Source organism: Zerene cesonia, chromosome 3 (assembly GCF_012273895.1).
Source record: "Zerene cesonia ecotype Mississippi chromosome 3, Zerene_cesonia_1.1, whole genome shotgun sequence".
Lineage (NCBI taxonomy): Eukaryota > Metazoa > Arthropoda > Insecta > Lepidoptera > Pieridae > Zerene > Zerene cesonia.
Window position 1 is genome coordinate 4,514,501 of NC_052104.1, and position 9,835 is coordinate 4,524,335.

The 9,835-nt window shown below is 30.7% G+C and overlaps 1 protein-coding gene across 2 annotated transcripts in view; it reads right to left on the reverse strand.

Annotated features, from left to right (window-relative positions):
• The window catches only part of LOC119838573 (peroxidase-like), a 47,824-nt gene extending 37,989 nt beyond the window's left edge, over positions 1-9,835 (reverse strand). For both annotated transcript variants that reach the window (XM_038364571.1, XM_038364564.1), the window contains exon 1: positions 9,717-9,835. The gene's annotated coding sequence lies outside the window, so the exon portion shown is untranslated. The remainder of the gene's footprint in view (positions 1-9,716) is intronic.

Below are 9,835 nucleotides of genomic sequence, written 5' to 3' on the forward strand. Positions count from 1 at the left end.
ATTGAAATTGCAGTGAGCACAGGAACTACCATGGAGGCATAAGGTGCTACAGCATTGTAGTCCAAATCAACGGCAGGACGGTTAAATACGGAGGAAAAGTACTTGGCAAATAGGTTACATACCGTCTTTGAATCATTGCTGGATTCATTATGAAGTGACATATTAGAAGGATATGAAAGATTTCCCTTCCTTAAGTTTTTTACGTGTGACCAGAAGTACTTAGGATTAATCTTTATGGAATTTTCCATATTTTTTAAATAATTATTATAGCATACTTTTGTTAACTGTGTGGATTCTTTTTTTAAATATTTGAATTCAATGATATCCATTGGATTATTGTATTTTTTAATTCTTTTATGAATTTTGTTTTTTTTATTTAACAATTTTTTATTAATAGATAATAATATAATATTACTACAGATAACACAATACTATATTAGTAACATAGATAGTAATTTGACCCGTCAACGCTGTTCTGACTTATTCTCAGGCGATACACACGCAAAATTGCATGAGAATCGGTCAAGCCGGTTCGGTAGAGTATGGTAACTAACAGAATTTTATATATTTAGAGATTTACAAAAAATATAGAAGAAGATATAAAAAAAAAAAACTAAAACGGTTCCAACTTGTCGGAACTAGGCAAAATTAAAGTGAGACCACATGGAAGGAACCAGCAAAAAAAATAATAAAAATCGTAAAAATCGGCTCACCCAGTAAATATGGATGAGGTTTCAAAACACTAAAAAAATTACAATTGAATTGATCACCTTCTCTATTTTTGGAGGCGGTTGAAAATAACCAAATATCTTATTTGTAGCACCACATTCAAACTTATTATAGTTTTTGTAACCTCGTCTCTAGACATTTCATACGTCATCATCACAAACATCTCTTAACATTTCTTGAATTGATTAGAAATCAATAATTATGTTATTTAAGTATTAGATAATATTAACGGCTCTTTACTAAAAAAAAAATACACAAAACTATTTATCGGATTATTTTTAATAGACTTTTGCAATAAATACCCGATTTTTTATTCACATGTTCAGTACTAAACTAAGCTTTTAAAATCCGTCATATACTTCTACTAAAATTTTGTACTTGTTTTACATTGACCATTATTTAACATTTAAAATCTTATTATAAAAACTGAAATCGTTCATTCAGTTTTGTTTAAATTTGCAAATTTTATCGATAAACGGTGCCTTATCAAATAGCTCAATCAACTAAATCGAAATAGTAATGAACTTAATAACATTTAATGCTTTTATTTTCACCATAAGATATATAGATATATACATTATAAGATCATTACGTCAAATCATAATATATGCTATAAAGTTTCGATCAAAATTAATTAACTAGTTATGCTACATATTCTATTATAATAATATTATATTATACAACATAATTTTGAAACAGATACAAAGTACATATGACCTTTAAACTTTGATTGCTTTGCTTCGATATTATTGAAGAGAATTATAAATATTATACTTTACCTCTATCAAGATAAAGTAAGCCATGACGTGCGAACATGTGAAACAACATGTACCTACATTCCAGAGCTGACTTAAATTTGACCTAGATGTGAAAATTTTCATCTGATTTAGTTTTTTGTTAAAATCGATTTATTATAAATTTATATAATTATTAAGATTCATACATATTAAGATAAAAACCCGCTTTCGTGGTTGATTCTTTGAACGTAGATTTCATTAATGTCGTTAGTGGTAGTCGAGCACGCTTCGGCACGAATTCGGTCAGCTCCCACACCTCCACAGAAGACCGGCGTGAAATAGCATAGTGTTTCGTTCGGTGAGTGGGGGAGCCGTGGGCCCGTGACCTTTTCCTTACCCTTCCCAATCCTTTCCTTTATTTCTCTCGTCAAACCTGTCTTAATCCCTTTCCAATTTGATGTCGGCTGTCCAAATGTTCATGGGCGGTGGTAGCGCTTACCATCAGGCGGCCCGCCGTTTCCATTGCCGACGATAGCATAAAAAAAAATTTGTGTTTCAGATTCAGGTTGTTCACTTATCTTATTCGAAGTTATGAAAACAGAATTTCAAATTATTGATAATGTATTTAGGTAATTGTGAAGATGTTGTGGAATAACAATAATAGAATATTTCAATAACGTTTATATTGTTATATACCTATTAACTACGATTTTAGCATAATTGGATTAAGATGACAATGTTGAGTAAATAAGTGTCTTTATGCGGCCGAAACCCTAATTTTCATTCTATTTACTTCGTAAATTGGATTTCTCATAGACAATTGGATACCATATCCCCCAGCTAACTACTTTAAACCGGATATTGCAACTGACATTGACTAATATCCCATACATAGCTGTTCAATTGTTGAAAATTAGCATAATAAATAATTCGCAATTTCATTAGGAGTGATGTGATTATGCTTAAATTGAGAACCTTTAATTTCTTTAAGACCACCAAAAAGACTGACATCTCTATTACTATGTCTTTTGCAGTATCATGAGTACTTATAGTAATTTTCAGTGTTTTTTTTTTTTTTATTTGGACTAACTAGCACAGGAAAAAAATCCACCAAATGAATGACCTCACTTGACGTTCAATTAAAATCATCTGAAATGTTTATTTAGATTACAATAATTTTAAGCTGAAAACGATGAACCTGATGATGATGAAAACTAAATATTTTGAATAATCAAAAATATTGGTAGTGTGGTTTTTGATCTAGTTTTGACTAAAATAATAATAATAATAAAATAGAAGCTTACATCTTGCTTAAATATTGTCAAATATACATATTTTTTTATGAACGTAAGGTTCGTTCATAGCGTACCTAATGATAATAATAAATATGTTTGGATAATGTAGCCCTTGCCTCTGCAAATGTGCATGGGCGGTGGTGATCGCTTTTCGGAAGGCGAACCGCCAGCTCGATTGGCTGCTTTGGTTTGCTTAAAATATTTTATTATGCAGCATAATAAAATTCGATTTTGATTTGATAAAGGTAATTCATCATACCAGCTGGCCATTGATATTAATTAAGTACGTTTTATTCAAGTGAAGAAGTGAAGTGTTTTGGGGCTAAATTTTATGTAGATTGCAAATAAAAGGGGTACATGTAAATTGCGGGAGTTTCAAGCGATTTAATAAACATTCGTCAATCGTTTTTCTACTTGTATGTACGAGCATAACAAGATAAATTCGTGTGTTAATAAAAATTAACGATCACTCAGCGTCTACGATGTAATATCATACTATTTTTATGCTTTAACATCGTCCGCTGCTCATTTTAGCGCCACATTTTCTACATTACGGTTCTAGAGGCACTTTTATAAGGAGAAAGCTGTGATATTGGAAATAGAGTTATTCTTGTCACGAGTAGGCACGGAATGCGTTATTGCTCAAAGCAAAACATTTCGGGAATCAAGTCTGCTCTTTTATTTAATACGATTTTTATTGGGATGTGGTGAAAACAGTTTTCATTGTTATGTACATATGATGTAGATATGTAATTATTCATATTGTATTATTATGTTTTCTGGCTATAATATTCCGAATCGTAGACAATATAATAGCATAGAATTGTTTATTTATTGCACGATTTCCGTTATGATATAAACATAACCTCTTGTTTGTTTGTGTACCTAATTCCTTAAAGTTGTTCGAATACATTGTCCGAATTTACAAGAAATCATTTATTTTTTACATTTACACCACTACTACGTGAACCAATAATGCTTTACAAAATATCACAGTACAGTTTCTATATTTAGACATTAAAGCTTTGACGACAGCACTACCTACCCACCCACGCTCTTGGTTGACGTTAAATTTAGTAGACAACCTCTTAAAACACATGTCAATAAACCGTCCATTTATAAATTCAATTAAATATTCACTTATATTGCAGTGTATCATTAGTGATAATCATATTCATTAATCTGTTATGCTATCCACAAAGTTTGACACTCTAACGATATAATGGTTTTGAAATTAGAAGGGAAAGCACTCGGTTTCGGCAGCGAAGTTGTAAGTTGCAACTCAACAACGGTCCAGAATAATAGTAAGCTTCATTGAAACGCAAATAAATTCATTAAAGTGTGCAATGATTATTCAATCTGTAATGATTCTAACAATACTGTAGTAAAAACTATGTGTTAACTGGGTCGTTTCAATGTATAAAATAGGCTCCAGTTTATGTATTTTATCTTCTATTTGAGTTTTGCTTTATCCCGGTTAGTGTAATTTTAATACAGAAACCAAACGTAACTACACTAATTTTATTAAAATTTAATAACCCAAATCGCTGTAATAATGTATTTTAATATACAATTGTTATAAAGTTTAATTATCGCAAGCCGTAATGTATTCTCGTTGGTTTGGATTGTCGTTTTATTTTATGGGTATTGTAACTTTTATATCCATGTTCATTGAACCGTTAGAATGTTGAAACAATCACTTCTTGTTTATTCAGTTTTAATCTAATTCGATTGATAAACTAAGGCTACGATTAACTAGAATTAATTAATACAATACAACGCTTAAAACTGTGTGAGACTCTCACAAAAGTCATTGTAGATATTAGGATAATAAAAATAAAAGAAATAAACGTTACATTATAGTTTATTATTATCTTAGTTATTTCCGGTCTGGTTACCAGATGCTGCAAGAACAGATATTCAATTTATTTTTTGTCACTTTTGGTACAAAATTTCAAATATTTTCTTTACCTACTTGCAAAATTTGATTATTCATTAGCTACCCCATTTTGATAACCTTAATTACAAAATATACGGTGAAAATTGGGCATAAAGAGTCGTATCTTATGAATCTGTTGATTTAGCAGTACTGATTCAATGGATTGTAAACCTTAGTAGTGTTTAATAATTATTTTTATTATTTTTACTGCCTTGTGTTCAAAAGAAATACAAATCTCTCTACACACGGACTGGCGAAGGGATCGCATTATTATTTTTATTTTTTGTGAACGGATTCCTAAACATCCTTTCTTGTGAGGAAGGACGTGAAACAATTTGCTAATACATGGAGAATTATTTAAGCAATATTCCCTTATATATGTACACATACAACATCTAGATATATTGGGGTTTATTTAGTTCGAAATATTATGTCCAATAGAACCGAAGGATAAATAAATATTATATATCTAGTTATACCTCCCGTACCGGTCACCCGGTCTATATTCGGCATCTAGACACAACAACAGAATCATCAATATATTATTGTACTGGAAACAATGTATCAATTATGTGACAGAGACTATAAACGTTTTAATTAAATCAGTTGTTATAAAACCGAGTATTTTACAAACTAATCCACCACAGACTCACAGGCAAGCAAGTCAGTGCCATATCTAACCAAAATAATCAGAAATATTTAAATATCCAATATTCAATCAAAAAACAGCGCTTAATCACATTTTAAATAATGTTAAAATAATGAATTCATTCCATAAAAAATAAAGATAAATGAATTCATACAATAATAACAAAAAACTTTGAAAACAACTAAGTTTCATTCGTATTTCTAGCTCTTCAAACGAGTGTCTCCATCGAACCCGGAATGGTACGCTATAATGTTTTATGAAGCATTTCTTCCTGAACTCATAACCTTATCTTTGTCTAGTATTACTAATCGTAAAGAGACGTGGAAATTGTTCGCGCCTGTCGTGATAACTTTTTTACAAAACTTTAAAGAAAATTTACTATTCAAAGTCATTCAGCTGCATATTAAGGAACAAATGTAGGTCATGTGTTCTTGTGGGAGTCGAGCACGCTTCGGCACGAATTGGGCCAGCTCGCACCGGGAAAGTACCACACCCCCACAGAAAACCGGCGTGAAATAGTGGCATGCCACTGTGTTTCGTACGGTGAGTGGGGGAGCCGGAGGCCCGTTTCCTTTTCCTCACCCGTCCCAGTCCATTCCTTCTTTCCAGTCGTTAATCCATTCCTTTTCCCTTACCCCAAAAAAGCGGGCAGCGCATTCGCAGAGGCCCGACCTAGGCTATGACATTAAAAAAAAAAAAATGTCAATTCGTTACAGTGACACAGCTGCTAAAACCGAAGAAAACATTGGCATTTATAGCTTCTATAATCTGTGTCATGTAGAGTATGATAAAATATAATAAAAAAACCGATGCTACTGATTTAATTTTAAGTTTTATAGCATTGAAATGCTTTATAAATGAGAAATTTTGAAAGAATTGAAAAAACCGTTGCTACGGTTAGGCAAGAAACGCAGGTTCGAATCCTGCCCAGTGATCTAATTTTTTCTATTCTTTCAAAATTTCTCATCGATGCTACTGATGTTAGATGGCCGGCGATAGCAGTAATATCTACTAATTCCTATTTAAAAAATATTAAATTAAACTGTTTATAAATTATTCAAAAAAATACATGGGAACACGTGATGTACGGTTATGTTTAGAACTAAATTGAAATAAAGGCGACTGAGATGAAAATTGTTGGTGAATTCTTTATTTTTATTCAACAATAAAATATATTTTTATAATCTTTATTTACATTGTACCTTAAGTCTTCTTCATTTTGGTAAGTCAAGTGCGTCATTTTTCTTGTCTCTTTTGCGGAAACGGGCAAATATACACATATATAAGTATTTATTGGACATTGTTCCTACTGTTATATTACATAAATAATATTATAATATTATATAAATAGATTGATTTCAAATTGTAAAAAAACTATAATGTGTAACAAAATTGTGATTATTTTTGCGGTTACATTTTTACATATCATTTTGTAGGTAACAGGCAACCACAACGTCATCGAAAGCTTCGTAAAAGCACACGCTAAATTAAGTAACGACATTTCACCATAATAAAGTAGGTAGCCAATCATAATGACATGTAAGTAAATAAATCGATTTTACATCTCGTGTGAACTCAGCTACAACACGTACAATCTTAATCAACAATATCTCAAAGACGAAACTACACACTAAATTACATCTAACCTTATTTAATGACAATCTCTTTTTTGCGGTAATAATAATGTGGATTTAGATTAAAATTGCAGTTATGTGGGTATTTGCTCGTTAGTTTTGGAAAGGCGATATCTATTATTCGATAAAAGTCCGCAACGACTAAAATAAACCCAAATGCATTTTTTGAAGATATCGTTAAGAATGGTTTTAAACATAATAAAAGTCTTATTAACCGTTCCTACACGTTCCTTATTAAAAATGCATTTGCAAAACATGTTCTAAGATTGGGTTGAAAGAGCTGTGTCACGATTTGATACAGCGGCTACACACAACAATTTCAATGGAATATTACACGCTACACCCTATTGCAATTGAATTTCAATTATCCCTTATTTTAGGTGCTCTTCTATAATTTGTTATAACTTAGGCAATCAAATTGAAAAACAGTGATCTTGAAACACGCAAACTCAATTGTTTTGATATAATAGTTTAATAAAATAACCAACGTTCTTGGAACAATGTTTATGGAAAAAATAAATGTTAATGATATTATGCAAATTGTTATTGAGATTGTTAAAAAAATCTTTATTGTTGTGCAAATATTAATTTGCGATTGAAAAACTGGGCAACAAGGCACAATCCACTTCCAGTAGCAAACTGTGACAAATCAATATGATAATAGAAGGCTTTCAATTCTTCGCTAGCTCTAATATTCGTCAAACTGAAATATAATATTTCTTTCAACTAAGATTATTTAGAGAAATTGGAAAATTAGAAGCGATTTTAATAACTATTACAAAAACATAAAATGCGTAATGTAAAACTATTGATGTATATAAAATATCAAATTTTCAATACATAAAAGAAAACGAATATTTTCAATGTTTTATTAAAAAAACAGATTTATTTAATTATTTACACTCAGTCTGATGCAACAGTTATTTGCGTGTTACCCACTCATTTGCATCTCTGGTGGAGGCTGCCAGTTCAATCAGTAGCAAGATCTTTCACAACTTTATTTCCTATCACCCGTAACCATGTCGAGGAGAAACGTGCGAACATTCAAAATAATACGCCATTGTTATTTATAACAATCTTTCGATCATTACTGTATCGCTGTATAATTGACAATGCAACTTAGAACAAATAGCTGCCACTTCCGATGTACAAACATTTTTTATTGTATCTATGGTGTATGGCTATTGGTCATTAACTGATACACAAAGATATATATACAGTTATAATAACTTTACTGAAACACCGTCCAATCGGGCTCAAATATAAACATGTTAAGAGCTCAATACTATGTAAGAAATGTCGATTTTTGTAAACATATTATATATGGCACGAGTAACTTCTAATGGAGTGTACGCTACCTCTATACAATAATTTGTGAAACATATGTATTATATATAGTATAGTATAAAATTATAAGTCTAAATAACCCAGTTTGAGTTTAAGTCTAAACCTTTATGATTCGCAATTCTTTGTTTTAGAAACACACATCGATAAATAAATAAATGGTATAAAAATCTTTACCCCTTTTCTGTTTTTTTTAGCGTTCCGTACCCAAAGGGTAAAACCACCGAAGAAGTCGGGGAGTACCGCTCCTTTATTCTACGCAAATTAATTCAAAATTTGCTTTTTTATTTTTCACTTTATTCACTTTTGTTTACACAGTTGGTCCTCTTACCATAACCAAATACACGTAATCTAATTGTAAAATATAATATGTGTAAGGTACACATTCGATATAACTGGGTAGGCAATAATAAAATCAAGGTGCAGTTGAAATTAAATGTAATTTTAACTACACCTTGATCTTTTTTTGTAGCACACAATTAACGTCCATCAATTTTAACAATAAGAAAATGCCACGCCTTTTAAATCCATTGCCTTGAAGTTTTCAAATTTACTAGATACCTAAACAATTAAGACATACTCACTATTTTATCACCTCCTTATCCTAGTAAATATATGCCATGTCAATCATGGTAAATTAATTAATTCAAAAATTAACCTAATAATAAGATACATAAATTATTAACTTCGAAGACTTATCACTTTTCGAATTTGTGTCCAAGTTTTATGAAACCCAAATCCGTGCTCAATTCGGACCACCTGTTCCTATATATTATTGAAAATACGATATTGACTTTTCACGGATATTTTGTGTCTAGACTCAAGAATCATTCAGAGTTTTCTCAACCTTTAAGCAAATAACTCTGCGATATCTTACTATTTATTGTTGTGTAAAACTCTACTATATTTTATTTAATAAAATTTATAGTGTTTTGCTATTCCTTATTAAACGTGGAGCATTATATGGGGTGGATAAATTAATAGCTTTATTAAAGATTCGGAGTCTATAAATTTGTACTAAAATGACTGGTTTGTCATAAATTATACAATGCCTATATGAATGGCAGCTCCATTACAAATTTATTACTCTCGTTTGCTATTATGAGTATGTATACAAATATACGTTGATTAGAACTATAGCTTTAATGATAATAGAAAATGTAATAAAACTAAAGTAATGTAAAAAACTGGATTAAATTTATATTATCCTACATTTATTTTTCACGTGTGTTGATTTGGAAATGATATGGCATTTTTAACAGATTCTTAATCTATAAAATAAATATGTTATTACACATAATGATTTTTTCCTCCACTATAAAGATTTTTTTAGGTACTATAAAATGAGTTACAATCATAGAAAAATATAATTACCAATTAATAACTCACCAGAGGCAATAAATTAACCAAACAAAGTTCACAGTTCCACTTAAACGTTTTTACATAAACGCCTACAACCGACTCTACCTCTAACTACAGAGTACTGACATAGCGTATCCGAACTGCAC